This window comes from Equus asinus, chromosome 5 (genome assembly GCF_041296235.1).
Source record: "Equus asinus isolate D_3611 breed Donkey chromosome 5, EquAss-T2T_v2, whole genome shotgun sequence".
Classification (NCBI taxonomy): domain Eukaryota; kingdom Metazoa; phylum Chordata; class Mammalia; order Perissodactyla; family Equidae; genus Equus; species Equus asinus.
In genome coordinates, this window is record NC_091794.1 from 113,189,851 (window position 1) to 113,215,403 (window position 25,553).

Below are 25,553 nucleotides of genomic sequence, written 5' to 3' on the forward strand. Positions count from 1 at the left end.
GGCTGTTCCACGGGCATTCTGGAGGTTTCTGAGGACAAAGAAACTACAGGCTGGGGACATCTGACCTATCTCCACCCTCTTCCCCTTCCTCACCTGGGGGGGCTTCAATCCTCAGCTGCCCAGCCGACTTCTCAGGGGCATTTGCAGGGGTCGACCATCTCTCCCTTCTGACACTCTTTCCTGTGGTCACTCCTCTCTGTCCAGGAAACCATTCCCCACTGGAGGGGCCTGGGCCTCATCACCCGAGGCCACACTGCCTGCACCTGCCCGAGAGCTCACTCGAGCCTCACGGGTACCTCCGGGGACCGGCCCTTTGCACCTTGTAGTGGGTCGTCCACTCCACGACCTGGTCCAGCACGGGCCCGGCTGTGCTGCCGCCTTACGCGGAGGAATCAGTCAATTCCGTTGCATCTGCAGGCCTGAGGGTTGGCCTGGGCTGGGTGGTACCGCGCACTTGTGCATGTGCAGGGCGCAGGGTTCGTGTGTGAGTGAGGGGCGCAGTATGCCGTGCAGAGCGTTTGTGCGGGGCACGAGTGCAGGGTGTGCGGTGCCGAATTCGGGGTGCAGATGTGCGGTGCGGGATCCCGGGTACAGCATGCCGCCCAGGATGCACGGTTCCTGCGCGGGTACCGGGTGCGGTTTGCGTTGCGGAGCGCTTGCGCCAGGTGCGGGATGCGTGCACCAGGCCCGTGTGCAGGGTGAGGGTTAGGGGTTCGGGGTGCAAGGTGTGGGTGAGGGGCGGGGAGGGATCCGGCTCCCGCCCTGCGGCCTCCATCTACGTCCGCTAGGCTGGGAACCGAGCGGGTCGGCAGCGGGCAGGCCCCTGGGGCGCAGAGCCGGGCGCGGGCGAGGGGCGGGCGTGGCCTGGGGGCTCCTGCAGCCGGGCCCCGAGGGCGCGGCACGGCCCCTTTAAGCTGCTCGCGCGCGCGCGCGCGACCCGGAGCCGGAGCCGGGGTGGAGGGAGCGCGCGCGCGGCGTGCGGGCGCCGGGCCGTGCGCGCGCGCGGCGTGCGCGGTGACGCGGCCGTGGGGTTTCCCGAGGCTGCGGGCAGGGGCCGCCGCGCCCATCCCGATGGCTGGAGGCGTCTGAGGGGCGGACGGAGGCGGAGGCGGCGGCGGCGGCGGAGCGGGCGCGGGCGCGGGAGTGGAGCGGTCGCCGCGGGACCGGACCGAGCCTCGCCGGCGCACCTGCCCGCAGCGCCCGCGGAGCGGCCCGAGCGCGACCACCTCCCGAGCGGCGGCCGAGGCGGCGGAGGCGGCGGCGCGGGCGTCAGGGGGACGAGGCGCCGAGGTGAGCGCGGCGGCCCGGCCCGGCCCTGCCCCAGCCGCGACCCCGGCCCGCCCGCCGCCCCGGGGCGCCCGCCGCCCCTCCCCCGCCGCCGCCGCGTCTTCCTGCCCCGCCAGGGTGGGGTCGGCGGCGCGGGGGCGGCGACCCTGCGGGCGGCGGGGCCGGGCCGGGGCCGAGGTCTGGGGCAGGGCCGGGGCTCCGATCGGGGGTCCTGGGTCCAGGTCTGCGGGCCGGGGCCAGGGTCCAGGGCCGGGCCTCTCATTGGGGGTTCTGGGTCCACGTCTGCGGTCGGGGGTCGGGGTCCAGGGCCGCGTTCTGATCGGGGGTCTTAGGTCCAGGTCTACGGGCCGGGGTCCAGGGCCGGAGCTCTGATCCGGGGTTGTGGGTCCAGGTCTCCGGTCCGGGGCTGGGGTCCAGGGCCGGGGCTCTGATCGGGGGTCCTGGGTCCAGTTCTGCGGGCCGGGGCCGGGGTCCGGGGCCGGGTTCTGATCGGGGATCCTGGGTCCAGCTCTGCGGGCCGGGGCCGGGGTCCTGGTCTTTGGTCCGGTGGCTATGCGCCGGGCGGGGGCCAGGGTTCTGGGTCCAGGGCTGCGGTCCACGGCCAGGTTCTGATCGGGGGTCCTGGGTCCAGATCTGCGGGCCGGGGCCGGGGCCAGGGTCCAGATCTGGGGTCCGGGGTCCAGGGTCCCGGGCGGGGGTTCTTGGTCCAGCTCTGCGGTTTGGGGCCGGGGTCCGGGGTCCAGGTCCGGGCGCCGGCAGGCCGGCCGCGGGGAGGCGCGCGGGGCCGGGGTCTCCAGGCCGGCCGGGCCGGGCCGCGAGAACAAAGGGAGCGGGTTCTGCAGGGGCGGTGGGCGCCGTCCTCCGCTCGGGAAGGACGTCGGGCTTTACATGTACCTTTCCTGGCGACTTTGAAGTTCGGGTTTGGGAACGACACGATGCAGAAGGGGGACAATGAAATGAGGAAGCTGGGGCCCGGCCGGCGGCCGCCCGCCCATGGAAATTCGGGGGGCGTCTGAGGCAGAAACAAAGAGCTGTGCTGGGAAGACCAAACCTGGAACCACTCGGCTGTTTTCGTTTTTACCGAAAAGTGGAAGGCAGCCCCCTCGCGAGCCTTTCCTCGCCGTTTCCCCCCTCGCCCGGTGCGGAGCGTGCGCGCGGGGCCGGTGGACGGGGGTGGACGGGGCCCCCCAGGGCCGGGCCGCGCCGCGCCGCGGTCCCCGCGCCCCCCGCGCCCGAATGAATGGCCCCGAGTTCAGGCCCCGCGACAAGATGGCGCGTCGGCCCGGCTGCCATTGTCGGCCGCGCGCCCGGCCTCCGCCGCGCCCGGAGGTGGTCGGCGGCCCGCGCGCTGCCCCGAGGACCCGGCGCGGAGCCCCCGCGGCTGGGCGTCCTCCTCCGGCCCGGGGCCTCGCGGCGGCGGGGTGGGGGCGGGGAGGAGCGGGCTGAGGATTCCGCCCGGCGCGGCCCGGCCGCTGGGCTTCCGAGAACCCTGCTCTCGGGGCCTCGCGGGTGGCGTTTGATTCGGAAGGCGCTCGGAGACGCCTTCTGTCCTTAAGTTACACGCTCAGCCTGCTCACGTCGCGGGAGCTTTCCCTGCCCACCTCCTCCTCAGTTAGGGTTGGGAGAGTCATCCACTGCAGGAAGACAGGTAGGAATGCTTATTTTGGGAAGGGAAGCTGGTGGACACTTACCGTTAAAGGGTACGTTGCTGAGTCTATGCGAAAACGATGTAGACATCTTTATCTGTAGCTTTGGTTTGGGGAGTATTAGTGGGTTTTTTGTATTTTCATTTTGCTGTCTATCTGCTAACAGTGATCTCAAATAATATTTGGTGATTAAACAGTTGCTTATGAGATTATCAACTAAGAAACACGTAGATTATTTTTCACGATTAGCAAATAAATGGAAATATTAGCTCTGCGAGGAGTTTTTTTCAACTCTAGACTCTGGGTAGGTCGTTACAGCCTCGTTGGCTGTAAGATTTCCACCTGAGTTGTTTTCTAATTTGAAGCTATAGTCTTTTTTGGGGTGGAGGGGTTCTTTATTTGAAAAAAGGGTTTTAGTTTGCATTCTGTTCAGATAGATAGGGTCTATTCTGGACTCTTCCGGAAGGTGTATATTGCAAAAAGAAAGTGAACAGTCAGTTCCTTTTTTGCTTCCTTAGTAATACTGGGTGTGTGGTAGGGAACCGCTGGTGCCACCAACATGGAAGCAGGTCTGAGAACTGCCACACGGCAGAAGTGGTGGTAGCTTTTGGCTCGGTTCAACTTTCCAACACTTAGAACTGTCCAGAAATGGAGGCGACTGGAAGGGTCCGAGGCGGCTCCGTCAGGATCCTGTGGGGGGTTTCCGGCTGCCTGTGCGCTGGACTGCAAGGCCTCTGTGTTGCTGAGACTCGCTCCCACCCTTGCATGCTTTTGCTTTCACAGGCATTGTAAGTGCTACAGGTTTTTCTTAGAAGGTGGGAGTTTAGGAAAGCAAAGTTAGGGTTTATGATCGTGCCTGTGTCTCACTCCTGGGTCTTCCTGCTGCGGAGCCTCGCGGCCTGGCTGGGGCTGCGTTGCCTTGTCTGCTGGCTGCGGGCGTGGTTCAGGAGTAAGCCTGGCCAGGCCGATGTTCAACCCTGTGATTTTGACTCCGAATTGATACTGTCTTCGATGAACACACCCACCAGATTTGTGTGATGTCTGAGTTTTCCTCGGAGCTGTTTCTCTGCTCAGACACATACCGAGCAGGATGTCCTTTAATAGCACCTTCATGAAGATTTCTCTTTGTTTGATATCTTTAGTTATTTATGTTTTTGGAGAAGTTGAAGTAAATCCTCAGATTTAATTTTAATCTCAAAAGAGATTTAAAAGACGGCCAAAAGCCTGCAGAGTAATGTATTTTTTTTAAAGAGTTAAACTTTTTCAAATTTTTTTGTGCCTTAGTGATTTTGATTTCAAGGCTTTAATTAACCTAGGTAGCTTATATTGACCACTAGAGAAATAGACTGATTTTATGAGGAGTTCATTTCTTTCTCAAAGCTTTGTTCTCTTACTTTTTACTTTGCTAAAAATTTCTTTGTTATTCATTGGTTTGATTGGAAAAGTTGTATTTCTACAAACAGCTTTGAGAAAGGTCTTCAGGACATAAGACTTAGCTACCCTCAGTTGGCTTTTTAGCTAGTACTTACTTTAATAACACTGATTTTATTTTAGACGTGCAGTATTGGCATTTATTATAGGTTTTTTATTGGATTTTTTTTTTTCCCTGCCCAAAAGATTTGGCTCATGTTTATCTCTAAATTGGATTAAATTCTTAGTCTACAGACTTTGGCTTTTAGCATTAGTGGATTGGTAATAGATAGTCTCAAGTTTATTATCTGGGCTTGACCATATGGCGTGCCATATTATTTTGAAGTCCTTATTTAGCATAAATCTAGTAAGGCATTAAACAAAAAGTTTTAGAATTTTTTAATCCTGGTATAAATTCTAATTTCAGGTTTGCATTTGTTGATAAGAGTGATTAGAGAAATGATGAAGTAGACAGTTTAATTAAGAGGTGTAGTGAACACAGAATGAGGGGCTAAAAGCAAATTTAGATTGAGACTGAGATCAGAGAAATAGTTTACAAAACGGAATGTGTAACATTATTGGAAGAAAGAAACAGTCCAAATACACGTGGAGCGTGTGCATATGTACTGAGTAATGCGACATCCCACTGACTGTTCCGGAAAAGGAATGGAGTACCACTTCTTCTTAAAGCTATGAGTTTTGTTCCAGAATTTGGTTTAAGAAATATAGGTCGTCTATAGATATTGACTTAGTGGATTAGTGCAATGCTAAGAGCTTTTTAAGCCTCTTGGCCCTGTTCTGGTGGCAGTGTCCACCATTAGTGCCACAGTGATCGATGGAGATCACTGCTGGCCTCCAATGGCAGAGCAGTGTTGCTTTCTTTTTCTTTTTTTTTTAAAGACTTAAGGGAGTATTTCCTTATTTGACTTAGTAAATTAAAATTCTGGGGAAAAGCCATTTCTAAAAACTTACTGATTTAAAAGGCCAAGTTAGGATTATCAAGATTATCTAATTCTTAAGAGGTTATTCAGTTGAATTTATATTGCCGTTGACGAAAGGTTACGATTTAATAATTAGCTGCTCCGAGCTTAATAATACATTTTATTAAGGGAGGAAAGACTGTGTGTTTATTCTTTAACGTGTCAGGACAAATACTAAGGACATGGTTAACACAAAGGTTACTTGTGGGTAGTTGTGTGCTTGTGTGTATCTGTGTGCCTCCTGGTTCAATCCTGTGGCAATTTTGAAATATGTTCCTGATGAAGATTGTAGATTCTCTTCATTGCCTGTCCAAGTGTTGTAGTTAATAAAATTTTAAAAAATTCTGGGTACTTTCTAATTAGACAAGAGAGTGTTAAAGCCTCTACAATAAGTTTCCAAAAAATTGTCGTAGGAACTTTAATATAATTCCTGAATTCTACGGAGGGAGAGAGATTCACTCAAAAATTCTGAAATTCGAAATTCTGAAAGGATTCAGACTGTCCGACTTAGAACCCAGTTCTGCAGCTAAACTTGCTGGTTTGGAAGTGTTTCTGGCTTCTCTCTGTCTGTGTGCTCCTCTCTAGAGCGGGCGTCCCCACACCTGCTTCCTGAGGCGGCCGTGCGGATGAAGCAGGTTCCCTAGTGGAGGCACTTGGGACAGTGCCTGGCGCTGTGCAGGGTTAGCAGTTTCTCTTGCTAGTGCCCTTGCTTTGTAAACATCTCTTTAACTGTGATAGCGTTATAAGAAGATCACTTACTGGGAGATTTTTTTCTTTCTTCCTGATGGTTCCGGAGGAGTCTTAATTCAGGGTGGGGAGCACGTGTCAGCTGTCTTTGCAAATCCCTGCCGCGTGTTTACTGCCTCACTTTCTCCTGAGTCTTCTCTCACTTTCTTCTTTTCTCAAAAGCCTTCTTTACCTTTGTGGGATAATTTTGATCCTGTAATTCACTTTGAAAACTGGTTAAATTGTTTATTTTTGAGAGATCTCACCCCCTCTTTATGATGCTGAATTTTTTTGGATTTCACAAAACTTTGTTTGGCTTCCTTGATTTGCCAACTAGTGACGATAATGGTGAAGCATTTTTCATATATTCGTGTAAATGTGTATGTAATATATGTGTATATATATAAATACTATAACTGGAAATTTGTTTAACAAATACTTACTCAGCACCTTCTCTGCTAGGTACTGAGGCTATAAATTCTCACGAATGGGGATGCCCCAGGGCTTTCCTGAGTTTATAGTTTAGTAGGAGCCTGACAAGCAGGTTCAAAGGAGAAATGCAAGTGCAGTGGGTCACAGGGGCAGCTGACCTATTCTAGAGGTTAGTGATGTCTTCTTAGGAAAAAAGTTTATGTTGAGACCTGAAGAATCCCCCAGGTGGAGCTTGTCTGGCAGGCAGTAGGTGGAGGGGGAAGCAAAGAGTGTCCCAGGCTGAGGAGATGGCCTGAGTGTTTTTCATGCAGCCACCAGTTGCCCTCCTTCCCCCACCGTCTCCAACACCTGGAACAGTCTAATGCGTGTTAGGTAATTATTTATTGGCTGAATGAGAGCATGGCTTATCTGGGGACGGAAGTTCCAAAGGGCTGGAAAGTGGTGAGAAATGGGTGCCGAGAGGCCAGAACCTCGGTAAGGAGTTTGCACTTCTCCCTTGTTGGCTCTAGGAAGCCTGCAAAGAGTTTTAAGGAGGAGATTGATCTGATCAGGACCCTCACTGGGTACTTGAGCTTGGAGCATGCCCAGAGGAGGGAGGGAGACTGGTCGGAGAGTCCAGATGGGATGCTGTGCAGGGAAGAAGGGCATCTGACGGGTGGTAAAGCTAGTGGCTGAGAAGACTTGATGACTGAACGGACGGTAAGAGGGGGTAAATGACCACAGGTTTCTGTCCTGGATGTCTGGGCGGCTGTTTTGCATGTACTGAAACAAGGAGCAGTGGTTTGGGGGGAGATGGTAAGTTTAGTTTATGCACAGTGGGTTTGAGGACTCTCGGAGGCATTCCCACCTTCTGCATCCAAGGTCTTTCTACTCCTCTTCTTCACTTTCTACTCCTCCTTTCTACGAAGGTTCTTCCAGAGGTCCATTTGTACAGTTCACTCCCTTCATTCTGGTCTTTGTTCAGGTACCCCGTTCTCAGAGGGCATTCTCTGATCTCATTAATCTACATCATCTTGCCTTGCCATGTCTTCCTAACCCTTATGTTGATCTCCCCACTAGTTCTGACTTCCTAAGACTGGCACTTTGGTTCACTGCAGTATTAGCAGCCTCTGGGACAGGATGCATAATAAATACACGTTGAATTCCTCTCTTCTGTGCCTGTGAACGGGGAGCTCTGGAGGTGTGGTCTGGATGGAGGCCAGGCTTTCAGGGTTATCAGTATTTAGCGATTGGAGTCTTGGGAGTAATGGTCACTTAGAGCAAAGGGTCTCAAAGTGTGATCTTGGACTGCTGCGGGGTTTCTGAGACTCTGCCAGGGGTCCAGTAGGTCAGAGCTACTTTTTTTTCTTTTTAAGATTTTATTTTTCCTTTTTCTCCCAAAGTCCCCCAGTACGTAGTTGTGTGTTTTCTAGTTGTGGATCCTTCTAGTTGTGGCATGTGGGATGCCGCCTCAGCATGGCTCGACGAGCGGTGCTGTGTCCACGCCCAGGATTTGAACCTGTGAAACTCTGGGCCCCTGAAGCAAACTTAACCCCTCGGCCATGAGGCTGGCCCCCAGAGCTACTTTCATAATCAGATTAGGATGTTATTTGATTTTCACTGTGTTGACGTTTGCATTGATGGCACAGAAGCAGTGGTGGGTAAAGCTGCTGGTTCTTGAGCACAAATCAAAGTTGTGGTACCAAACCAGTTACAGTAGTGATTGTAGTCATGGTATTCTTTACCGCCGTGAACTTGTGGTAAAAAAAAAAATCCAGCTTAGTCTAATGTCCTTGATGAAACAACAACAACTAGTTTTATTAACCTTCAACCCTGAGTGCCCATCCCTACTAGTGTGTGACAGAATGGAAAGGAGGGAGGCGTAAAGCACGAGTGTGCCTGAAGTACCGGAGCGATGGTGTGGTTGTTTGAGCTGAAAGCAGAGCTGACGGGAGACGATCGCTGTTTAGACAGGGCGATTTGCAGATGTTTTCTTGAAAATGAATGAAGCGAACCAGATACTTCAAGGGAAATAACTGACAGTATTGTTGGCACTGATAAAATTTGAGATTTCATATGGAAATAACAATTTTGGGGGTCCGGCTGGTGGCGTAGTGGTTAAGTTTGTGCGCTCTGCTTCGGCAGCTCAGGGTTCTCAGATTCAGATCCCAGGTGTGGACCTAGCACCGCTCATCAAGCCATGCTGTGGTGGCATCCCACATACAGTAGAGGAAGATGGGCACAGATGTTGTTAGCTCAGGGCCAATTCTCACAAAAAGAAGAAGAATTTTGTAAAACTTGTTTCTGCTACCATGAACTTGACAGCTTCCCAGAGTTTAAAGACTTATGAGAGAGATGGTGATACTAACGAAATGGTTCTTTCTAAATATTATATAATGAGATATGTCAACATTTGGAAGATCTCCTTAACTCAGTGAACTGATATTTTCCAAATGGCCCGTGCATGGTGCTGCTAACTTACAGGGGTAGAAGATCTGTTCAAAGCACGAGAATGGAGTGAAACCTATGGAGTTTGATGTAACAGTTAATTGATTAAGTCACATGGTTCACATTCCACATCAGAACTACCTTTTAATAAACTTACCACTCGTCAAGTTTTGATGTCGTATCAAAGAAGACTATCCACATTTATGTGAAAAAGCTGTTAAAATACTCCTCCCTTTTCCAGCTATACATCTGTGAGGCTGAATTTTCCTCATGTACTTCAGCCAAAACAAGATATTACGACCGATTGAGTGCAGAAGCAGATCTGAGAACCCAGCTCTCTCTTAGTGAGGCAGATGTTAAAGAGGTGTGCTAAAATAAAGTGTAAAATATTGCTGCTCTTCTCACCAAATTATTTTTCTAGTTATTTTTTGTAAAAATGTTATTTCTGGTAACATAATAGGCTTCTTAAACATTTTTAAAACTTCTCCATTTAAATTTCTAGTGTAGTAAATATCCATAGATATAACCCACATAAACAGAAGCCCCTGGGATCCTCAGTAATTAGGAGTGTGGGAGCCTGAGACCAAGCCGGCTGAGCAGCACTGATCTGGAGAGCACCTCCAGGGCCTTGGCCCAGGGTGCCTGCAGGGACCAGAGGGTCCTCAGCTGGAGAGGACACCCTGTCCTAATGTGCCCCCCTGCCCTCTGAGTGCAGTATTTTAGGTGTAGGATTGTGCCTTTTCCTGAGAAGAACCCAGAGATCATTTTTGTTTTTTTCAGGAAGATTGGCCCTGAGCTAACATCTGCCACCAATCCTCCTCTGTTTTGCTGAGGAAGACTGGCCCTGAGCTAACATCCGTGCCCATCTTCCTCTGTTTTATGTGTGAGACACCTGCCTCAGCGTGGCTTGATAAGCTGTGTGTAGGTCCGCACCCAGGATCCTAACCGGTGAACCCTGGGCCGTCGAACCAGAGCACACAAACTTAACCACTAGGCCACCAGGATGGCCCCCCAGAGATTCTTCAAAAGGTTGAAGACCGTTGGTGTAGCTTGAGAAGAGGCCTTGGGACAGCCCAAGGGATGGCATTAAGGGATGGGCGGAGGAAGAGAAGCTCCTCAAGGAGCAGTCAGAGGTTGGAAGAGCATCGGAACACAGCGTGAGGGGCTGGCCCCGTGGCCCAGTGGTTAAGTTCGCGCACTCCGCTGCAGGCGGCCCAGTGTTTCGTTGGTTCGAATCCTGGGCGCAGACATGGCACTGCTTATCAAACCACGCTGAGGCAGTGTCCCACATACCACAACTAGAAGGACCCACAATGAAGAATATACAACTATGTACCGGAGGGGTTTTGGGGAGAAAAAGGAAAAAATAAAATCTTTAAAAAAAAAAAGGAACACAGCATGAGAGCCTATGGAAAGAGTCTCCTGAGATGGGAGGGAGCGGTCAGAGTCGCGGCTCTGGCTGAAGCTGACTGAGGACTCAGTGATCAGGATTCCCGGCAGGAGTGACATGGGGTGTGGGGAGACTCTGAAGGAAAGGGGCGGAGCGGCGTGAGGGCTGGCGGCAGGCCTCTGTTCTGCCTTGATTTTAGATGGAGTAGCTTGCACACTGTCTGGTGCCCAGAGGAAGGAGCCTGTAAAGGGGAGGGGAATCCTCTGTCAAGTGCCTTCTCAAGGTCTGAGCAATCCCAGGGAGCAGCTGGGGATGGGCAGTGATGAGAGCCAGCAGCCCTGCCCTGGTGGAAGGAGCGTCACCGCATAGACGAGCTGGAGATGGAGATGGATCGCTGGGGTTCATTTTGAAAAGGGTGGTTGAAACATTTGGACATAGGTCAGGAGGAGATGAGAGGATGAAGCAGGCAGGTATACGGGCACAGGGGGAAGTCCCAAGGCAGGGCCATGCTCAGAATTGAAATAAGAGGTCCTGGGAGATGGATGTTAATCTCCACTTGGCATAGACTTTATGTAAATAAAGTATGTAGGGACAGGTACTGTGAGATTTCCCTGTTGATAAATTCCTTCAAGCCTTGGCCCTCCAGTCCTCCACCTGGCATTTCCTTGGCCTTAGAAGTACTTGCATTTTGCCCTGTCGATGATCCCAATGCTCTTTGCTCCTTCCTCCGGTTTGTTAGATGCTGACTCTGCCGGGCACCGTGCTGAGAACTTTGTTATTGCTGTGTGATCCTCACTTCAGCTCTGAGGCGGGTCCTGTGAACAGCCCATTTCACAGATGGCTAAACTGACAGGGCGGGTAGGGAACTGGCCAAGGTCACAGCTGGGAATTGGTGGAACCCATATTTGAACTTGAGTGGTTTGCCTCCAGAGCCTGTGCCCTTAGTAGTTACGCCCTGCACCGTCTAGCCTGAGCTCTTCTCCTTCATTCTCACCTCAGAAGACTTCTGTCGGCACCTGCCTGCTTTATATATTATTAAAGGGAAGATTCTTCCACTTGGAAACATACTCCCCAACGACTTTATCTTCAGTTTCTTCTTCTCTTCTACCTTCAAACATGACGAAGTCTTATATAATTTAACCCCCCACTTAATCTTAGGATCTTGTTCAGCCACTACTCTTACTTTTCTCTTTTTAAAATTAAACTTCCTGGATAGGCAGATGTTTCTGCTCCCTCAGTTTCTCCATCTGTCTTGTCCTCATTCTTTGAGGACCATGTTCCTGTTCCCTAAGCCACCAGTGTTGTTGTTTCTATGAAGATGTCCTTTTCAGTAAATCCACTTTGTTGTCTCAATTTTTATCTTTAATTATTGCATTTTAATAAAAATGTTAAATATGTTTACTGTAAAAATTAGGAATATAAAATTGAGGGGAAAAAATCTATAATTTCCCTTTCAGGAAATAACCACATAAGATTGTTATGTTTCTGTTTAGTTTTGTGTTGCTCATGCATATGTGTACGGAGATTTTTTTCCCCCAGATTGGGGATCACACTATATATATAGATTTTTTCATTCTAGTTTTTCTACTTTGTTACATATTATGTGTATTTCTGAATGTCCTTCATCTCTGAAAACATGACTAGTAACTACGTAACAATTAACAATTGCCGTTCCTTTCCCCTGTAGTTTAACTATACCCATGTGCTGGCATCTTGGTTCTGCCGATTCTTAGCTTTCTGCCGATGCTTAGCTTTGAGCGCTGGAGCAGGTTATTTAACACCTCTATCCCAGTTTTCTCATCTCATAGGGTAATTGTGAGGATTAAATGAGATGTGCAAACAAAATACTTAGCCTCATGCTTAGCAAGAACAAAAATGTTAGCTTCCATTACGGCGGTTGCTTACGGCGTGTAGCTCCTTAGCTGTCCTCCTTTCCTCACTGCTGTCCCTCCTCCCCTGCCGGCTCTGTATTCCTATCTTTGTGGTTGCTGTCTTAGTTAAGGTTTTCAGAGGTTCTTCTCCTTGGCTCTAAAATGTGGCTCTATTCATTTTCTGTGGCTGCTACCACAAATTACCACCAACGGAGTGGCTTAAAACAACAGATTTATTCTCACAGTTCTGGAGGCTGGAAGTCTGAAATCGAGGTGTTGGCAGGGCATTTCCCTCTCATGCCTCTCTAGCTTCTGGTGGTTGCTGGCGATCCAGTTTCTGCCTCTGTCTTCACATGGCCTTCTCTTTGTCTGTATCCGCTCTTATAAGGACACCAGTCATTGCATTAGGGCCCACCCTAATACAGTATGACTTCATTTTATGTTAACTAATTGTACCTACAAAGACCCTTTTTCCAAATAAAGTCACATTTACAGATTCCAGGTGGACAGGAATTTTCAGGAGACACTGTTTAAGCCCCTACAGTTACCTAGAGCTTCATGCTTGGCCCTGTCCTCCTTGGCGTTCCTAACCCCCTGTCTCCCATGTCTTCACCTTCCCTTCGAGGCCCAGCTTGTAAAAAGAAGTCTCAGTTGCAGATTGAAGAAACCAGTAAGAGATAATTTAAATAGAAAAGGGAAATGTTGATTCAGGATGTCTCACAGAACCGAAGTTTAGGAATAGAGCTGGGTTTTTCCGGTCAGTATGGAGTTAGGGTGGAGAAGCCCTCTGAGCGTCTCTGTCCTTTTCGTTCCCACTCTCTTTGCCTGTAAGTGCCTTTCTGGTTCTGCTTGGCAGGTAAGAAAGCTCTCTGAAATGGTCGTTTTTTTCTATTTTCAGCCTGTTCTGCTTCCTGGCATTGTACTCAGCTTGCCACCACCACCTCTTTGAAATGCTCTCTTCTCTTGTGCTTGTTCTTCTCGCTTTCCTTCCAAGGGCTCTCTTTTGCCTGCCCTACATGCCCTCAGTTGTCTGGCATTTCTCAGTCTTGAGTCCAGGATTCTCTCTGTTCGTGGGCGCTCCTTAGGTGATCATGTCCGTTCTCATCTGTTCTGGCCTGTTTATTTATTTATTTTTATTACTTTTTCTCCCCAAATCCCCCCGAGTACATAGTTGTATATCTTAGTTGTGGGTCCTTCTACTTGTGGCATGTGGAACGCTGTCTCAGCATGGCCTGATGAGCAGTGCCATGTTTGCACCTGGGATCCGAACCGGTGAAACCCTGGGCTGCCAAAGTGGAGTGCATGAACTTAACCACTCAGCCACGGGCCCGGCCCCTTTTTTGGCCTGTTTCAAATGCTGTTTCCTGATGGTTGTGGTTCATACCTCCACCCCAGTCTTTCTGACCTCCAGGCTCATCCATCCACCTGTCGTCCTGACATCGCCATTTCTTTTGCTGTTTTCACCAATGAGTCTTTTCATCGTTTAGGTCCCAGCCTGAATGTCACCTCATCCAAGAGGCTTTTTCTGGTCACCCCTCTTGTTCTTGATCATGTTGATTGACCACTGTCTTCATGGCATTCACCTCAGGTTGGGGTCGCAGAGTTGTGAGGCCCTGTTTCTGACCCGCCCTGAACAGTACAGGGTGGAAGCAGAGGGCACCCCAGATGGCCTGTTTGTGTGGGCTGGGTTAGCTCTCGGACCTGACTGTGCGTTGGACTCCCTGACAGTGTCCCTCAGCCCATCTGTAAGCCCAGGACTCCGGGCGTTGAGAAAAGGCACCCCAGGTGAGCCCCATGCACAGTCAGGGCTGGGGACAGTGGTCTGTGAAACCATGCACCAAGGACCTGAACTTCCAGGTAGTTTTCCTGAAAATGGCTAGGAGGGTTATTGGGAAGGCTTGAGATCGCTTTACCACTGATGGGATGTGGGTTTGGGAGTGGCTGCTGCAGAGGCAGAGAGATGAGAAGGGAAGTGGGGAGAGCTTTTCCTGGGAATCGATGAATCAGAAAGCAGGGGGAATCTTGGTGCCTAACACTGATTGGCACGGCATTTAAGATGTGCTTTTTGGGGGCCGGGCCGGTGGTGCAGCGGTTAAGTGCGCGTGTTCTGCTTCTCGGCGGGCCTGCAGTTCGCAGGTTCGGATCCCGGGTACGGACATGGCACCGCTTGGTAAGCCATGCTGTGGTAGGCGTCCCACGTATAAAGCAGAGGAAGATGGGCACAAATGTTAGCTCAGGGCCAGTCTTCCTCAAAAAAAAAAAAGTGCTTTTTGAATCAATAAGTGACTGTCATTCCCTCTTTACTTTTTCTTAGAGTATAGGACCTGGCCAACACATTTCCCATAATTTAAACTTGACATATTCAGGAAGGTGCTAAGCTGCTGAGTAGAATGCTCACTTTAAGAAAGTTTCATTTAGCTACGAAAAAAGAGCTTTAAAATAGCAGCTCTTCTAGTCTAAACATTTGTTCACAGATTGAGATAATGCTAACTTAACAAAAAAATAGAATTAACAGCTTCTAAAATTGTTGAGATTAATGTTATAAGTCAGTGGATAAATGGTTCTTTTATAATAGAGCAGCCTTTTAGGAACTTATGTCCTATTGCTCCTATATTGATTTGAAAAACTTTACATGTCGTTCTTCATATAATAAACACATCTTTGGCTCTGTGTTGGTTTTAACGATGCCGTATTTGTTAGTGTGCGGGAGTGAGTGCTCTGTAGGTATAGAAAGAAGAGAGAAACTCCGCTCCTGGAAGTGGTAAATTTCACCATCTCAAGTGAAAAGCTGCTTTTTTACTTTGCTTTTAATTTGTATATTTTACATCAGCCTTGTACAATAGAATGTTTTTCAGTGATAGAAATGTTTTATAATATGCCTTGTCCAGTATGGCAGCCACTAGCCTCGTGTGGCTCTTGAGCATTTGAAATGTGGCTCGTGTGACTGAGAAGCTGACATTTTAGTTTTATTTAATTTTCATACAGTTAAGTTTAAAAACCCCATGTAGCTAATAACTACCATACTGAATAGCACAGTCCTAGACTGAGCATCTGGGTTGTCATTAGTATAAATTTGGGAGATATGAGGGAAAATCTCCATATAAGGGAGATGAGAATTTGGGAAATTAGTATCTATTCAGAACTTATATTTAGCAGCCTTTGCATATCTGAGGTTAGGAACCTATATTGTGTAAACCTTGGGGTGTTTGTCAAACATAATAAATGTATATTTTAACTTGAAAAGAGTAGTTTGTATATAGAATTGGAATTTTGTTGGTGAAATTTACTTTTAAATATTTTAACTTTTTTTTTCCATATACATGCTTCCTAAACTTGCTGACTTAAAGCATCATGAATTTGGCTAGTTTTAGCCACCTCTTAGCTTCCTGTGGTCTCTGGGACCCACTCAGTAGCCGGGGTTTGAGTGTTTGAGGGGGCTGGACACTGTGTTGGAAAGGGCCCTCAAGGCACTTTATGTTCTTTGCATCTGTCTTGTTTCTTTTTGGGGAACAGAGGAGTGACATCCTTGTGGGTAATTTTCACAGGAATAGATGGAGGTTACTGCTAATGTCCGTCCCACTGACTGTTCTTTGGGGGCCAGTGAGGAGGAAAAGAACATACGTATCAATCCAGATAGAAGTTAATGAGAAGGACAAGGCACAAAGAATGCCTCAGAAAGCAGTGGCTCCTTCCTTGCCTTGTGGAAGTCTTAAGCCCCTGGAGGCGCAGGTAGCATTTGCTCTTGTGTTTTGTCCCCCCTGTTGCTTGTCTGGAGATATTCGTAGTTGTCACAACTTGGGATGTGCTACAGGGATGCTGGTCAACAACAGAGGTCAGAACAAAATTTCAGCAGTTCCGAGGTTGAGAACTCTCACTTAAAGTCACATGCATCCTGCAGTTAAAAAAAAAAAAATCATCATGGCCTTGTATCAGTTATCTATTGCTGCATAACAAACTACCCCAAAACGTAATGACTTCAAACGACGCCCTGTGTGCACTCATCTCTGCTGTGTGCTCGCTCACACATTTACACGCAGTCGGCAGGTGGGCTGGGGTCTGCGTTTCCTGGATGGCCTCACCTGTGTGAGCTCTTAGCCAGGATGCCTCTGTTCTTCATGTGGCCTCTCATGGTGGCTGAGCTCCAAGAGGGCAGGGCCAGAAGTTGCTAGGCTTCTTGAGGCCTGGCTTAGAAGTCACACAGCGTCACCTTTGCTGCATTCTGTTGGTCAAAATGAGTTGCAAGGCCCAGCCCAGACTGAAAGTGTGGGGAATAGGCTCTGGCTCTTGATGGGTGGTGCTGTCAGGAATCTGGCCATCTTTTTATCTGTCACAGTCCTCATGACATTTAGAATTGCATGCTTAGGATGTCCAGTTAGTATTAAGATTTCTGTGGAATGGATTTCAGAAATGAACTCCTTAAAGGCATCACTTTATTTCAGTTTATCTAACAAATATTTGCCAAATACTTACTTTGAGCAAGGCACTGTGGTTGGTGAAGGGTCAGTACTGGCAGATAGCTTCTAACCTTTTATTCTCTTGGAGAAGGCAGTGAACTTGTGAAGAAGCAGATTCCAGAGATGAGGGTGAGTGCTGAGAGGCTGGGTGGAGAGACGGCACTTGGCTTGGCATATTTGGGGGAGACTTTCTGCGTAGATGATGCCTGAGGGGTGAGAAGGAGCCAGGGAGGTGGGGAGCCCGGTTCTTCAGGTCTGGAGAACGGCAGCTGCGGAGGCGCCGTGGTGGGAGCAGCACTCGGCTGCGGCTTGGTGCCTGAGGAGAAACGATGGAAGTCAAGGGTGTCGGGGAGGGCGTTTTGGCCCCCCGCCCAGTTTGCCTAGGACGATGTCACTTTACGTCTGGCGAGCTGGGGTGCCCTCTGATTAGGGCCTTCTTTGACCGTCACCAGTATCCTCGTGTGGACAATGCTGTTTATGGTTAACACACTGTGGAAAAAAGTTCGGATTTTTTCTCGGTGTAGTGGGAAGCCGCTGAAGGATTTTAAGCAGGAAGTGACAAGATGTGAATCTTAAAAGATTGTTCAGATTGCCAAATGAAGATGGATTGTTGGGGGCAAAACAGAGACAAAGATCATTTAAAGGAGACTGTTGAGAAATGATGTGGTTTGGCTGAGGGTGGGGGCTGAGGAAATGGAAAGAAATGGATAGATTCCTATCTGCTCTGGGGGTGGAGCCAGTGTGCTGATGGCCTGGGCGTAGGGGACGACGGAGAGTACGGAACCGAGGGTGGTTCCTAAGTGTTTGCTGTGCACTATCAGGGCATGGTGATGGGCACTGAGATGAGGACACAAGCGGGGCAGGTTTGTTGGCCATCCAGTGGGGATAGAGAGCTATGCTTGAAACATTTGAATTTCAAAATGCACAGAAGACAACCAAGTGCAAGTGTTGGCTCATAAATGTGTTGGCCTGGAGTCCAGTCAGGAAGTCATAGATAGTGATTAAACTCTCGTGAATAGATGCTGTCCCCTCTGCATGGGAGGTCGTGAGGAGAGGGATGGAGTACCCCCCTTAGAAGTCTGAGAGGGGCCATGGAGGAAGCTGCTCTTCAGTAAGGAGCGAGGGGTGCTGTCAGCTGCACACAGTGCTGTCGGGGGTCGAGGGGAGAGGTGGGGAAGGGGCTCTCAGATTTTAGGACTGCAGGTACTAGATGGTGAGCCCTTTCGGTTACTTGGGGGCAGTGAAAGCCAGATTGGAGTGAGTTGAAACCTGGGTGTTGAAGGGAGACCACCAGTGTTCGATTGGATTCAAGAAGTGTTGCTGTGGAGAGCGCAGGGAAAGGGCTCCGTCGGTGGGGGTTGATGTGAGAGTGCTGTTTTTAAATAGGGAGATTCTAAACCATATGTTTCTTTGGGTGCATATGAGTCCCCTGGGATCTTGTTAGATGCAGATCCTGATTCAGTCGGTGGGCGGGGCCGAGTCAGTTTTTCTAACAAGCTCCCAGGCTCCTCTGGTGTTGCTGGTCCCTGGACCACACACTGAGATGCAAGCACAATTGATGTTGGTAGAAACAAGCGAGTAAAGGAAATTGCTGCAGTAGAGAGGCAGTAACAGAAGGCTAAGAATCTTAGGCTAAGAGGGTTCTTATCTATCTGTGTAGCCACAGGCCCATCTCATCGTTGGTGCCCGCTGTTCACATTGGCCTTTTGTTTCAGCTGGTCTCACCGCTTCACAGTTTGTCCTAATCAGTATGCTCCCCTCTCCAGCTGAGCAAGTTAGCTGTGACACAGAGCACATGATAGACCTGTCTTCATTAATTCTTGTGAGGTTAAACGGTTTGAATTAGTATAAAATTTAATTTGTTTTATATCTGAGAAATGGGTTAAACCAGTTACCTTTCAGCAAACAATATTCCTTATTGTAATTTCAGCAACTCTCCTATGCATAACAGTCTGCATAAAGTGCCTGCTAAACTCAGAATTTCAAGGTTTGGAGGAGACAAGGTAAGATTAAAAAAGATGTCTTTGATTGGGAGGTGAAGGGCTTTTATTTCAAATAAGACAAAAGATTGTTTTTTAGTCTAAGACATAACACAGCAGTGTTACATTAGGTGCAGGTTAATGTAGATACTCCCTGATAATTGAATGTAAGTAGCGCTGAAGTTTTATACATATTGACCTGTTATAAAATTGGGGGTGTTCTTGGGGAGAAAGTTTGAGGGTAAGCGGGTCGTCTGGAAGAAGAGGCAGAAAGGAGGAAGCAGCCACGTGATGGACGACTGTGATTAGACAAACAGGTTCCTCTCACTGCCGCGCGACTTTCCTGCCTGTTTCCTGACTGAGACGGCTGAGATTCCGCGGGAAGGAAGCAGGGACGTGAGAAGGCTCCCGCTCCAGGCAGACCTGTGCTGCTGCTCCTGCCCCTTGCTGGGACCTCATCCCACCCTGGAGATACCAGGGGAGAGGAAGACCCCGTGGGGACCAGGCCGCCATCCATGCCTGAAATTAAGCTATTTGTCCTGAGGTTGAGCGAAAATAACCTTTATGGTTGCTTTATAGTGAAATTCTGTTTTCAGTGTTATTGCAGATGTCAGTAATTTGAGTCCCACGTCCTAGATAATGAACGATCGGAAAAGACAAGGGAGCAGAGATTCATTCATCACAAGAGCCACAAGTCTTTCTAAGTTTGCTTTTTTGTAAATAACTTATTCTTTTATAGGAACTAACTTTAGAAATAATTTTTTTGAGTTCTTAGGCAAATAGACCAATGCCATTTTCTTGTGGCGGGTAAGCTTAAAACTTTTCTCTCTTTAGGGCTGGCCCCGTGGCTGAGTGGTTAAGTTCTCGCGCTCCGCTGCAGGCGCCCCAGGGTTTCGTCAGTTCGAGTCCTGGGCGCAGACATGGCACCACTCATCAGGCCACGCTGAGGCGGCGTCCCACGTACCACAACTAGAAGGACCCACAACTAGAAATACACAACTATGTACCTGGGGGCTTTGGGGAGAAAAAGGAAAAAAATAAAATCTTAAAAAAAAAAATTTTTTTTTTCTCTTTTTAATAAAGAGAAAAACATGTTTAGGGGCCAGCCCCGTCGCTGAGTGGTTAAGTTTGTGTGCTCTGCTTCGGTGGCCCAGGGTTTTGCCGGTTCAGATCCTGGGCACGGACATGGCACCGCTCATCAGGCCATGCTGAGGCAGCATCCCACGTGCCACAACTAGAAGGACCCATAACTAAAGTATACAACTATGTACTGGGGGGATTTGGGGAGAGAGAGCAAAAAAAAAGATCAGCAACAGTTTGTTAGCTCAGGTGCCAATCTTAAAAAAATAAAAGTAAATTAAAAAAATTTAAAAAACATGTTTAAGTCAGTATGACTATTAGAAAACTTAGATCTGTTATTGAAGGGAGAATAGAGAACGTGAATAGACATGAGTACGGAACTTGAATGCAGTTTTCCTGTGTGTATGCTGGAGCATTTTAAAGATGTCACTTAATTTGGAGGAATAAGTATTTGAGAGGAGTGAGTTCCATAAAAGAGAGATGAAGGGGAAAAGTGTTCTATTAGATATAAACGAGAAAAGTATTATCAAGCATAGGTGGATGGGACAGAGAGGTCTAGATAATGATCTCTAAGTTTATGGGGATTCAGTTCATGATTGGCGTAGCATTTTAAGTCAGTTGGAAATGGATGGTTTGTAATGTAAAAGATGTGGGATCAACTGGCAGTCTGGAAAAAGTAAAGTTGAAAACTCTACATTCCACAGTACATATAGATCCTGGATGGATTAAAGATTTAAATGTAAAAATTAAAAATGGAAATATTAGAAAAATATTGGGGGAAACATTTTATAACCTTTGAAGTGGCATATGTAGGGAAAGGCTTTCTTAGTATGACACTAAGGCTATAAGCTGTAAAAAGATTATCTGCGGAAATACTCGGAACATTTCTATAGCAAAAGACACCTAATAGAGGACCTTTGCTTTTACAGGCAAGCAAATTGGAGAAGAATTAGAGATATAAAGGGTTAATATCCTTATTATAAAAGGAGCTTTTCTAAAATAAATTGTTCCAGCAGTTTTATTTTTAGGAATTTCTCCAAAGGAAGAAAATAAGACAATGCTTATTACAACGTTAGCTACAAAAACATATTGAAAACAGTCTGTTAGAAACCCTCACCTAGAATTTTTGATATAAAAGCAGAAAAATTGTCACTACTCACTAGAATACCAGCTCCTGGAGAGCAGAGATCTTCATCGTTTTTACTTCCTGACGTGTCCTAACTGCCTGCAGCACGGTCCATCTCAGTAAGTGTCTGTGGGTGAATCAAATGTCTGTGCATAGGGATTGGTTAACTTAAGTTACACTCAGAATATTCTGCAGCTGTTAAAAAAAAATTTAATGTGGTCCTTTATTCTCATGAGGAGAGGACAGTGCAGCACATAAGGGGGGTGGGGAGAAGAAATTTCAGAGTGTGTGTAGTTTAGGGGAAGATGGTATCATTTGATTCATTTGTGAAAAATTAAATGCAGCTGTGTATCAAAGTCTGGAAAAAATAAATACCTCTGTGGAAGGCATGTTATCTCTTGGAGGTAGATGGGAGCAAGGAACATGTTGTAGTAAGATACCATTTTCTCTGTATTTTTTGTGGAAATTTTAACAAGATAATGATAATTAGAAAAAAGATATTCTCGGGGCTGGCCCCATGGCCAAGTTGTTAAGTTCTCGCGCTCCGCTGCAGGCGGCTCAGTGTTTTGTTGGTTCGAATCCTGGGCGCGGACATGGCACTGCTGATCAAACCACACTGAGGCAGCGTCCCACATGCCACAACTAGAAGGACCCACAACTAAGAATGTACAACTATGTACTGGGGGGCTTTGGGGAGAAAAAGGAAAAAAAATAAAATCTTAAAAAAAAAAAGATATTCTCATTTTGCAAGAAATATAAGCAAATTATTTATATTTGAAAGTATTAGACATTCTCTCAAAGTTAGCATGACTGAAATGAGCATATTACAGAAATTTTTTTTTTTGAGATTTTTTAAAAAAATTTTTTTCCTTTTTTTCCCCAAAGCCCCCCGGTACATAGTTGTATGTTTTCAGTTGTGGGTCCTTCTAGTTTGGCATGTGGGATGCTGCCTCAGCATGGCTTGATGAGCAGTGCCATGTCCGTGCCCAGGATCCAAACTGGCAAAACCCTGGGCTGCTGAAGTGGAGTGCACGACCTTAACTACTCGGCCACAGGGCCAGGCCCAGAAATTTCATAGTTTTAGTTTGTTTACCTTTTTTTAATTGAAGTATAATTGACCAAGTTTGTCTTTGAGGTAAAAGATTTTTATTGGTACTGCAGTCTGCTCTTTCATAGCATCTTATATTCATGTTTGTTTTGTTTTCTCTGTCCTTTCGCTAGTTTTTGTATAAGAATGGGTGCCATGGATGCCATTATTATTGACATAACTACAGTCTGGCAATTTTTAATAACAGTATTTTTCGATAGTGTTTGATAATAACACTTTTCAGTAAATCTGTACAAGGCAGGCTGGCAAAAACGAAGACCAAGTGCAATTTAGTCAGTCAGGCTACTGTAGTTGATGAAGACTTTTAGTCATGTGACAGAGGAGAAACCCATCGCCACCTGTCAGTGGACGCTCTGAGATGGAGAGCAAAGATGTGGGGAGACCTTCAGCTGCAGTGTGTCCGCTGGGTTAATGGATAAATTGTAAGAGGTGGAATTTTACTTAAAGTATAAATATGTAGGGGAAAAGTCTTTTGTATAATGGATTTTTCAGACTTGATTGGCAGGGTTATGTAGTTTGATGTAAAGAATCAGAAGTTTGCTTCCCAGGGTGCAGGAGCGCTAGGTACGTCTGCAGTGTGAGGATGCTCCTCAGGCCAGCAGCAGCCACTGCACACGGGGTGGTTAGGAAGAGAAGACGGCTTGTGATCATATTGGGGAGGTCAGTTGCAGGTTCTAAGACTGTTGAGGTTTATGGGATGGACTTACTGTGGACTGCGAAGCTTTCAGGATGATCGTTGTGGCTGTTTATTGACTGCCTAGTGTGTGCCAGGCACGGTACTGTAAGCTGGAGGTGGGCAGACTCTGGCCTGCTGTTTTGCATGGCCCATGAACTAAAAATGGTTTTTACATTTTAAAATGGTTAAAAACAAGTCAAAGGAACAATATTTTGTGACCCTGTGAAGTTATGTAAAATTCAAGTTTATGTCCATAGATAGTTTATCGGAGCACAGGCTTGCTCATTCCTTTCCGTATCATCTGTGGCTGCTTTTGTGACAGCAAAATCAACAGAGGAATTGAGGGCCTTTAAGCCTAAAACATTTGCTCTCTGGGCCTCTACAGACAAAAATTGCCACCCCTGCAGAGCAGCCCGGCGATGGAGAAGCAGGCGTGAGGGTGAAACAGTTTACCTGAGGTGACAGAGCTGGGACCCAAACCCACGTTTCTGATCTCAGACTCGGGCTTTAATCACTGTGCAACATCGCCTCCACAGGAAAACTGCTCTGTCTTGTTTTCCTTTAAAGTTTTTCTGTTATCAGTTACATACCAACATATGCTAAACTAGTGGGGTATTCTATATACAAGAAGTATGGGCAGATTTTCTAAATGTTTCCAGTTTACATTTCTTTTGGAATCTTCCTGTGCTGTTGGAACCCAGACCTTCACACACTGGAAGTGCCTCCTGCGGAGAGTCCTCTGTGGCAGTCGTGCTGAAGAGGGTCTGAATGGTAGCTCTTGCAGGACAAGGAGTAAGTCCTGATGTTTTTAAATTCTCTTGTGGTTAACGCGATAGCAATGTATGACAGATGTCAGGACTTAATCACTGGATTTGGCCGTAAAAATGGCATTTAAGTCTCATAAGTAGACATTTCAGCGCAGGTTTTAGTTAAATCTGTAAACTGTGTGGCGGGTCTGCTCCAGGGGGCCGATGTTCTCCTCATCTCCTTTCTAGCACAGCAGCCACTTGGGTGGCGGCGCTTGTCTGAATTGGCTGATGTGCTTTCACGGGGGGATGGGGTTCTAATATCAGTCAAATTATCTTGACTATTACTTGAGTTGATCAGAAGTTGTTGTACAGTTTACACGATTGGGCATTTACCACTTACTCTCTTTGTTTTTGTTTCTTTGTAGCCTTCAACTCCTCGTTTCTAAGCTAGCACTGCTCCTTAGCCTGGTTGGAAAACCTACAGCCCATCCATGGACTCTGTTGACAGGCTGCAGAGAGGGACAGTGGCTGAGTTCTCAGAGGGACATTTGGCAGTGTCTGGAGACATTTGGGGTTGTCACAACTTGGAGGGTGCTGCTGGTGTCTAGTAGGTAGAGGCCAGGGGTGCTGCCCAACACCTTGTAGTGCACAGGACCGCCCCTGTGCGAGCAATGCCTCAGGGGCACCCCTGTGTACTGCCTGGGGCCTAGACCACGCCTGGTGGGTCGAGGGCTGTGTGAACTTAGGCTCCCCCTTTGGTGTGTGGGCCTCTGTGTGTGGACGGGGTCCACTGTAGTTGGGTTCTGCCGCATTCCCTCCCCATGATGTTTCTCCACTGGTCTCCTTAGTTTCTTATCTTTCTGCTGGGCTTATTAGTTCTGTCCCTAAGAATGGAGTACTCCACGCCATTGGGTAGTAAACCTAGGGAACTGAGGATGTAGCACACACCCTGTGAGGAGAAGTGGATCAGATTGTTGTCATAGTCTCCTGATTGCCTCCTGCCCCCACCTCTCTGCTCTTAACCAAAGAGCCAGTCCCTCTGGCTGAGGTCATCCTCCCTGCATGGAGGGGCAGGGAGAGTCCTCAGGTGCTACCAGGACGGGGAGGAGGGGTCCCAGCAGTCACTGAGTTGCAAATGGGGTGGCAGAGGATGTGCTCCTCATTTTCCAGTTCATCCTGCGTGTGATTGCTGGGGTGCTCTCCTCGTGTACACACCACTTTTATTTTAAAACAAAAGTGAGTATGTTGGGAAGTAGAATGCAAAATTTACATCACTTTTCTCCCTTTACCACTAAATACTTCAGTGTGTATTTCTTGAGAACATGGACATGTTTTTGTATAACCATCGTTCAGTTATCAAAATCAGTCAATTTAACACTGATACCGAGCTAATTTCTATTCCGTATTTCATGAACCGTCCCCATAATTTTATAGCTGTTCCTCCTGGTCCAGGTCCAGGCAGTCCTAGAACACATGTTGCCTTTAGAGTCATGTCTGTTCTTGAGTCTGGTCCAGCCCTTCATTGTCTTTCTTCCCCTTCACGTGTTAGAGTTCAGGCCGCTTATCTTGGGGAACGACCCTCCCTTTGGGTCTGTCTGGGCTTCCTCATGGTCGCATCCACGTTTGCGTTTGGGGCACAGTCACAGGAATGCTGTGTCCTGGCCTTCTGTGCTGATTGTCCCCTATGCTCTCTGCACTGTGTGGAGGGTCTGGCCTGAAACCCTCAAGGCTTGGGCCTCATTTCCTGTGTCCCTCTGCACCAGCTTTCGGCTTCCCCCGCATTGCTCACACCGGCCTGGTTGGAAGCTGGCTTCAGGTGCAGCCTCTCCTTTTCTGCCCTTTCCTCCTTCATCTCTGAGATGCACATACCCTCGAGGCTGCGTTGCAAATCCTACTTTCCTGGGGAAAGTGCCTTTCAATAAGCAGTTACTGGGTTCCTCTTGGGTTTTGTTCTGGGAACACAAAGATTGGGAAGTCACTTCCTACTCTTGATGAATTTGTGGTTTATTGTCCAGGTTTACAGCCCACACCTGAAGCAGGGGCGAGGGAGGTGAGGCCCTGGTGGGGATAGCTTTGTGAGGCCGGCTCCCTGCTTCTCTCCGCTCCCCCCTCTCTCCTCTGAGGCCCAGGTTTGAGTCTTAAAGCAAAAATTCCCAAATTCATGGCACCTTTACTGCTCCTATGATTTTCACAGTGCCCCTAGGCCAAAATA

General features: G+C 48.0%; 1 protein-coding gene across 8 annotated transcripts in view; it reads left to right on the plus strand.

The window, feature by feature from the left end:
• Positions 1-1,032: 1,032 nt before the first annotated feature.
• Positions 1,033-25,553, plus strand: part of GNB1 (G protein subunit beta 1) — a 78,866-nt gene continuing 54,345 nt past the window's right edge. Inside the window, exons 1-2 of one of the 8 annotated variants that reach the window (XM_070511318.1) lie at positions 1,033-1,290; positions 18,554-18,626. The gene's annotated coding sequence lies outside the window, so the exon portion shown is untranslated. Of the gene's footprint in view, positions 1,291-1,440; positions 1,509-2,229; positions 2,427-2,696; positions 2,936-6,892; positions 6,956-18,400; positions 18,446-18,553; positions 18,627-25,553 lie in introns of those variants that run through there. The other 7 variants (XM_070511319.1, XM_070511320.1, XM_070511321.1 and 4 more) reach the window with 7 other exon arrangements.